Genomic DNA, 7,770 nt, shown 5'->3' with positions numbered 1-7,770 from the left:
GTTATATAAGTAGAAAGTGGTAATTGAATCAACTAGTTGATTCCATTTCAAAAGCCGTTAGTAAGGACATGTTAGAGGTTGAAGAGTTCAGTTTTGATCTTACACACACTGAAACTATGTTATCCAGGTTTTATAAACCTGACAAGATTTATTAAATAAAATCCTCTAATTATCTAAAAAAACAAAAACAATGTAGAACAAAAATAAGGAATTAAAACGTGCAATTTCAAATGACTAGGAAAAAAAATGGTAGGTAAGTTGGTAATATTAGAAAACAAATGTAACAACTTCAGTCGTCAAAGCATCGTCAAAAATATCAAAAACCAGATCTATAATATTGAGCATTGCGGAACATTTGCAGCCCGGGCACGGGAACGAGCCTGCTCAGCCTCCCTTCGTGCTGCCTTCAGCTTTACTTGCATCTTTCGTCTTTCATCAGCCGATTTCTTTTCTGCATCAGCCTCCCTTTGTGTTGCCTTCAGCTTTACTTGCATCTTTCGGCTTTCATCAACCAATTTCTTTTCTGCATCATCAGCTTTCTTTTTTGCCTGTGCTCTGGCAGCTCGTTCACTTTCTAACTCCCTTTCAATCCTTATGGTCGTCTCCTTCAACTTCATCTCAACCTAAGACAAATAAATTTAGGAGAAAAAGTTGGAGATTTTAAAACAGAAAATGAGTTCTTTTCTTACCATCTCAGTTATTCGTTTAGTATGCTCTTCAAGCTGATCATTTTGGTCCTTCAAAATCACCTTCATTTCTTCAAATAGCTCATTTGTGTAAGGTAGCCCATTATTATGTGCAATTAGCAAGTTCACGAGTGACATTAAGCTTTCAACCTGCTCTACTCGTTGTTTTTCATCTTTAGTCTTGTTATCAAAAAGAAGAACCATGTTTCCACAAAGCTTGATTACATCCTGGATCAATATTACAAAAGCTAAAGTATATTTGTTAAAGTCTAAGGGCATTCAACTCAAAATCAATTGACAATGACTGGAGCGGCCCTTCCATATTATATTTTAAGTTAATCAATTAATTCTAGCAATATTGTCCTTTCACACGCCCCCTCACGTGTAAGGCCAGTCTCTAGGCCTCACATGTGGACCTACGTACGAGTTACCAGTCCATCGGTAACAGGTATACACAGGTGGGTGACTAAATCAGGGGGTAACACCTCGGCCAGTATCGGCACTGGCCTACACCCCGGGTGTACAAGTGACAAAATCGGTTAAATACTTCGTCCAGTAACTCGGCCTACACCCGGCTATACAGGTCTGAATCTGGGACTTAGCTCTGATACCATGTTAAAGTCTACGGGCATCCAACTCAAAACCAATTGACAATCAGTGGAGCGGCCCTTCCATATTATATATTAAGTTAATCAAATAATTCTAGCAATGTGGGACTATTGTCCTTTCACAATATTAGATCATCATCAACCTGTCATAGAACAGTAAACATACTAGTATGATGAAGATCGTCTGGAAAACAAATGTACACAACCTAGCTAGAAATTAGTGAATTGTGTAAATTAACCTGCAGTGATTGAGGGCACTTGCTACCCAAGTATTCGGTTAGCGTAACCTCATCATCTAGGAGTTGATCTCCTCCAGTAGAAACAACAATCATGTACTCATTGATCTTGTCACCAAAGAAATCCTTCATATATTGTAGAGCAGACTTGATCTGAATGATTTTCTTGGCAAAATACTGTTCCCAGTAGCGCTTTTGCCATTTCCAGTTCTTCCCACTAATACAATCGTTTTAGCAGCAGCGTCAGCACATGATGTCAGAGATCCCAACTCACAATCATTTTCAATCGAAATATCTCCACCGCCCATTTTTTCCTAACAAAACAAGATCACATAAACATTCAGAAGAAATAGAAACACCTTAGATAAGTCAGAAATCAGAATAAAGCTGTTGTGAAAAGGAGATAGGAAAAAGAAAAAATGAAACATGGGATGAATGAAATGTCTTACTTGATTTTGTTTATGGAATGTAAAACTTAGAAAATTTAACTTCAACTAAAAATTTGTATGCTGATTTTTATTTAGTGCCACGACATACATGAGACAGTGGGCATAAACTTACAGGAGAATTGCCTGTCTACACTCCCATGATCTCAAGCACCACAATATACTATCAGGACCTCATGATTCGGCTACCCCACACCATGAAGTCCAGAAATTTAAAATGTTTTTTTATTTTTTCTTGCATGTTTCTTTCTTTTTATTGACAGGAATGTTTGGTCCGATGTTGCTCTCACAACCAGCAGCCAAATTTATAGAAATTATTGGAAATCTCTTAAAATCCAACGTACGGCAATGTTTGTGGAATTATGATCCAGTACATAGAAATCTTTTCTTAAGATTTTTGAGTTGGCCAAACTGAACAAAAACTGGGAAAAAACAAAAAACAAAAAAAAAACTACAAGAGAGCCAAGGCAAAAGGGGAAGTACTAGAACAAATTGCCTCAACCCCGACTAGGCTGGGAACCCCCTGCAGCACAAATTAAAACAAATCGGAACTGGCTTAAGATGGTTCTTGCTTGAAAGAAAATTGATAATAGATGATGAAGCCTTAGAGAACAAACCTAACAAACAAAGTACTACAATTACAACGGCAAAATGAAAACCCAACTAATTACTTTCTAAAATGTCAATTTTTTTTTACCACTCACAACCAACAATGGAGTTAACCAATTCCTCTTCAACAATCTCCTCTTCTTCAACTTCGCATTTCTTCATCTCTTTCGCCTTCAATCTTTTCTTCATTTCTTCAACTACATTCCTCATACCCATGTCGACATCTTCATCACAACTCATAAAAATCTCAGCAACATCAGCTGGTGTCATCTTAACTGTGCCTAACAATTCCTCAACTTGTTTCATAACCTTATGCTCATCGACTAACAAATATAATTCTTGGCTAAAATCTTTAACGATTTGTAATCGCAAAACGTCAAGTTAATATGTTTATCCATCCGGCCTGGTCTTAATAATGCAGCGTCGAGTTTTTCTTTATGGTTCGTTGTAAATATTATCAGCCTTTCTCCACCACACGAAGACCAAAGCCCATCCACAGCACCCCGGATAAGCTCACACTGCTACCAAAACTTGACTGACTACTTTTCTTAATGTTGTTACCAAAGTTAAACTTATCATTTTCCGCATCACTGTTATTGCATTTCTTCTGCCGATCAGAAAGATCCAATGAACAATCTATATCCTCAACCACAATCACTGACTTACTTGTAATGGAAATCAACAGCTTTCTTAGCTGCGAATTGCTCGAAACAGCCGTTAGCTCCAAGTCATAGATATCAAACTCCAGGAAATTTGCAATGGATGCAATCAAACTAGTCTTTCCTGTAAGACAATTTGAAGCACAAATTAGTCTAAAATTTTACTGTAAAGAAAGCACAAATTCAAGATTCTTACCTGTTCCTGGTGGACCATAAAGAAGATACCCTCTTTTCCAAGATCTTCCAACTCTTTTCTGTTAACAAACTTAATCAAATCATCTTTAATCTCCTTCTTAAGTACCGGGTCGATCGCAACCGTATCGAACGTCGACGGATGAGTAAACGGCACAGAAGACCACAGCCGACCATTCTCATCGGCCGATCGGTTCGTGAACAGTTTTCTTTCTCTGTTCTTGAACTTGATAATCTCAGCTTCTTTCATGATGTAAGGTAAATAATGAGAATGCACCAAATCCTTGTACTTTGTATGAAAACTAAGCTGAAAATACTTACATTCATGTGACCTTGAGAACCCTATGTCACTTTTCTTCTCAATTGTATGAAAAGACCAATTGAGTTTAAACCCATTGTAAATGTCATTAAAGGTTTGGTTTGCATCCATTGTGAAGCTCAAGTTTTTGGAGTTTTTGGGTTTGGAGAGTTTTAAAATTTGTGCTTGTGAAACACATTTAGAACCCAAGTAACACTGAACTGAATCATAGAGATCATTGTTATAAGAATTATCAAACTCTTCAATTAGAATTGATACTAGTTTTGGCTGTAAAAATGTGAGGATTTTTGCAAAAAAATCTTTTCAGTGCTTGGTTTACTTCTGGTGGTAAGAAATCTCTGATAGCAGACCTAACAAACATTAGAGTTGCTAGTAGTGAGCCTATTGACTTCCAATCCAACAGAATTTCCATTTTCTTTTTCAACTTCACTAGTGTTCTTGATCTGTGAAAAAAAATGCAAGAATTTTGAAGTTAGACACTCTAAAATGAATGAACAAAGGGGGTTATTTAAAATCTCATTTCAATATAGATATATAGAGAGGTAGAAAGAGGAACCTGAAAGTGGGGGTTTGTTCTTCTTCACTGATTTTCTTAGGGTTTAGCTTTAAGTCTCTTCTTGTGTACTTAGTCTGATGTATTGCTGTGTTTATATACTTGATTGAGAGAGATGGGAGGGTTGTAGGTTCAAGTTCAATGAATTCTTCATTAAGTAAAAGAGAGTGTATAAAGACGGTTAAAAGTGGTGGGTTCCAATTCCAATTTATAATGCAAAGAAATTTCATTGTGGTGGTACAATTGAAAGTGAGAAACCAACAGTCATGCACGAGGAGACAGACAAACAGAAAATCCAAATGCATTCGAAATGGTAAATGTCATTGGGTTCTCGCTCCACATATCGTTTTTGTTGGGCCAATACTTTTTTAAGTTAAGATGATGCTGATGTTCATTGAAAATGCGGATAAATTTCATGGCAACTTTATGCTTCATGAGTCATGAACATTTTTCCTCATTGCTAGCTTCATTGTAAAATGACCTTGAGCGAAAACGCGATCAATTAAACACTTTCTAACTTCAAATTTTGGATTTCGCGTGGTTGTAGTGCTTGCTTGGTGTGTGTAAATATCAAATAAGAAATTATTCTTGATTTAATAATCTGGAATACTACGATCTCATTAAATGGTGGGAAATCATTTACTGATATACCATCATCTCTCCCTTATACATAAAAAGAACACAAAATTGGTTAAAAAGACCAAAATCAATAATTCCTGGGTGAAAAGGACATTTAGATTTTGATACTGTTTAAATGGACAAAAATGTAAAAATAACCAGGATGTAAACAGTTTCATCCTACCCATTTTTAAATACTTTTTCTTATTTTTAATTTACATCAGGATGCATTCAGTTTCATCCTTGCTATTTTTTAAGTTTAAGTCAGGATGAATCCAGTTTCATCCTTGCTATTTTTTTGGTGTCCATTCCATAACAATTTTTACTCGTCCATTTGAACCATGTTTTAAAAATATTTGGACAAATGACCCATTTTCCGTAAAAAGATATTGGATATCTTTGCAGTTTATTTGCTCTTTCTCTTCGCAATCTACTTGTAATTGATGTCCTTAGGCCTATTCCTATGCACATGTCAAAAAAAACTCGTTTGGCATACCAGGTGGCATGGTAAACCAATTGCGCCACTATGGGAAAACCAATAAGTAATAGACTTCCTAGCGAGCGATATTGTGAATTACACTGGCGATATTGTTTTTATCACTGGCGTTATACATTAAAACGACCGATTTAAATAGTATCGTTGGCGATATTAATATTATCGACCACTGGTATTTTGCAACGGCTATTTCCGCCTACTGGTTCCTATATATACGCCCTCGTATTTCTCTAAGGTACTCACACCTACTTCAACCTATATTTCACCAATTTCTCTATCTCTATTCTCATTTTAAATTTCATAATCATCAATGGCGAAATCCGATGAAGAGAGGAATGTTATTATGAATCAGTTTATATTACAACAAGAAATGCATCGAAAGAGGTTGCAAGAAATTGATGATGAGGAAGCTGAATATAATAAACTCATCAACATTTTGATGCTAGTACATACAGTCCAAATACCTAGAGTTCCAGAGCCACAAGAAGTATTGACAAGAAGGTATACGTATCGAGGGAGAGAATTTTACCATCAGAAGCTGATGCAAGATTATTTTCTTCCCAATTGTGTGTACTCAGATCAAAATTTTCAAGGTCGATTTTGTATGCCTCGTCATCTGGTGAAAAAGATTATTGAAGAGCTTTGTCGAGTAGAACCTCAATTTAATTATCAGTTTGATGCACTCAATATTAGAGGTCATAGTCCTGAACAAAAAATTACTTCGGCTTTAAGGATTCTAGGTTATGGCACTCCAACGGATGTGAACGATGAGTACCTTCGTATGGGTAAAACAATTTCATTCACTTACCTTTCATTGTTTCGTGAAGTAATGATTAATCATTTTGGTCCAACATATTTACGAAAACCAACCGAGGAAGATGTTAGAGAAATATTGAGGGAGAATGAGGCAAGGGGATTCCCAAGAATGCTAGGTAGTCTCGATTATATGCATTGGGTATGGCAAGGATGCCCTGTTTATTGGGACGGTCAATGATGAGTGCTAAAAAGTGCATATTTCTATATATTTTTCTTGGCATTTAACTCATCTTTTGTGCATTAATTCTACATTTTATCCCATATTCTGTATTTTTATTGTTTTCAAGAATAAATATTTTTATTAATTAATTTTTTATTTTTAGGTACTAAATAAAGCTTGGATGAATTACGGAGCAAAAAGAGCAGAAAAGTGGTGGAAGCCAAGAGGAATCACACAAGGAAGCCGCGAAGAATGTTGTGCGCAAGACCAAAAGGCTAGAACTGGGCTTGAAGAGGAAGAATTGTTCTTAAAGAAGATATGGGCTTGGCATACCCAAGGCCCAAAACCCTCACCCAAATCCATTTCCTATATCCATACCCGTTTCCCTTTCTAGCCGTCAGATTGGATCATTTCATCATCCTACGGTCGCAACATTGCCAGTACATCAAAGTCTGAAGCTCCTGTCTAACACTACAGCACCTAACTTCATCCGGAACCGTCAGCTTCGTTGTATCACTTAATCCAACGGTCGCTCAGAGCTTGTTTACATCGTGCCGTTCGATTCAATTAGTAAGTGATTATCCAACGGATCTCCTCGTTGCGTATCAACTTCAGATGATTCCGCTCAACACCCTAGCCATCGAACCCATCGACCTAAACCAAACACACCCTTCTTCCCAAACATCGAGTTCTTCTCCTCCACTCCGTCTGCAGAGAAAACTCTGCCATCTCCATTACCACCACGCACTGCCATCGCCACCTTCATCTCTGCCACCACCTTCACCAGCCACCATAGCCACCCTATATCACCAACCACTAAAACCCATCACCCTATGCTACCTATTTCAATGATTTCACACACCCTCTCTCTGTTAGGGTTTTGAAATCAATGAATTAGGTTGATAGGCAGAGGACATCGAGACAAGCAGCTAGAGCATGGAGATGGAGCAGAGAAAGGAGAATAAGCATGGGTAGACGATTGATTCGTCTCATCACAGTTGGTGAGTAAAAAAATCAAAACACTAATTTTTGGGGATTTGGGGAATATTTGTAAGAATCCTAATTTTGTATCTTGGGTATAAATAGATGTTATGGGTGTTGTAGAAACCATGCCTGGACTAGCCAGTGCTTCACCCAAGAGGACTGGAATAGCCAGTGCCTCAAGGGTTAATTTTTATTTTAAATGATGTTGTAAACTTCAATTGTTTTTATCCTATCCATGCTCTGATCTTGTTGTGCTTGAATTGTCTAGGATTGAATATCCTTATAGGTTGTTAAAACACTAAGCAAGCTTCTCTGCGGGTAGTTGCAGTGTGAGATCCCCAACTACCACAAGGTTTAGAATTCATCTTAGTGCCTTTAGCCTCCTTTC

General features: G+C 37.1%; 2 pseudogenes; both read right to left on the bottom strand.

The window, feature by feature from the left end:
• Nucleotides 1-329: 329 nt before the first annotated feature.
• On the bottom strand, nt 330-1,838 carry LOC113360603 (annotated as a pseudogene).
• A 690-nt stretch (nt 1,839-2,528) lies between these two features.
• On the bottom strand, nt 2,529-4,395 carry LOC113358580 (annotated as a pseudogene).
• Between the last annotated feature and the right edge of the window lie 3,375 nt (nt 4,396-7,770).

This window comes from Papaver somniferum, chromosome 3 (genome assembly GCF_003573695.1).
Source record: "Papaver somniferum cultivar HN1 chromosome 3, ASM357369v1, whole genome shotgun sequence".
Taxonomy (NCBI): domain Eukaryota; kingdom Viridiplantae; phylum Streptophyta; class Magnoliopsida; order Ranunculales; family Papaveraceae; genus Papaver; species Papaver somniferum.
The sequence above is the reverse complement of the archived record's forward strand: the minus strand, read 5'-3'. Positions and strand labels throughout refer to the sequence as shown.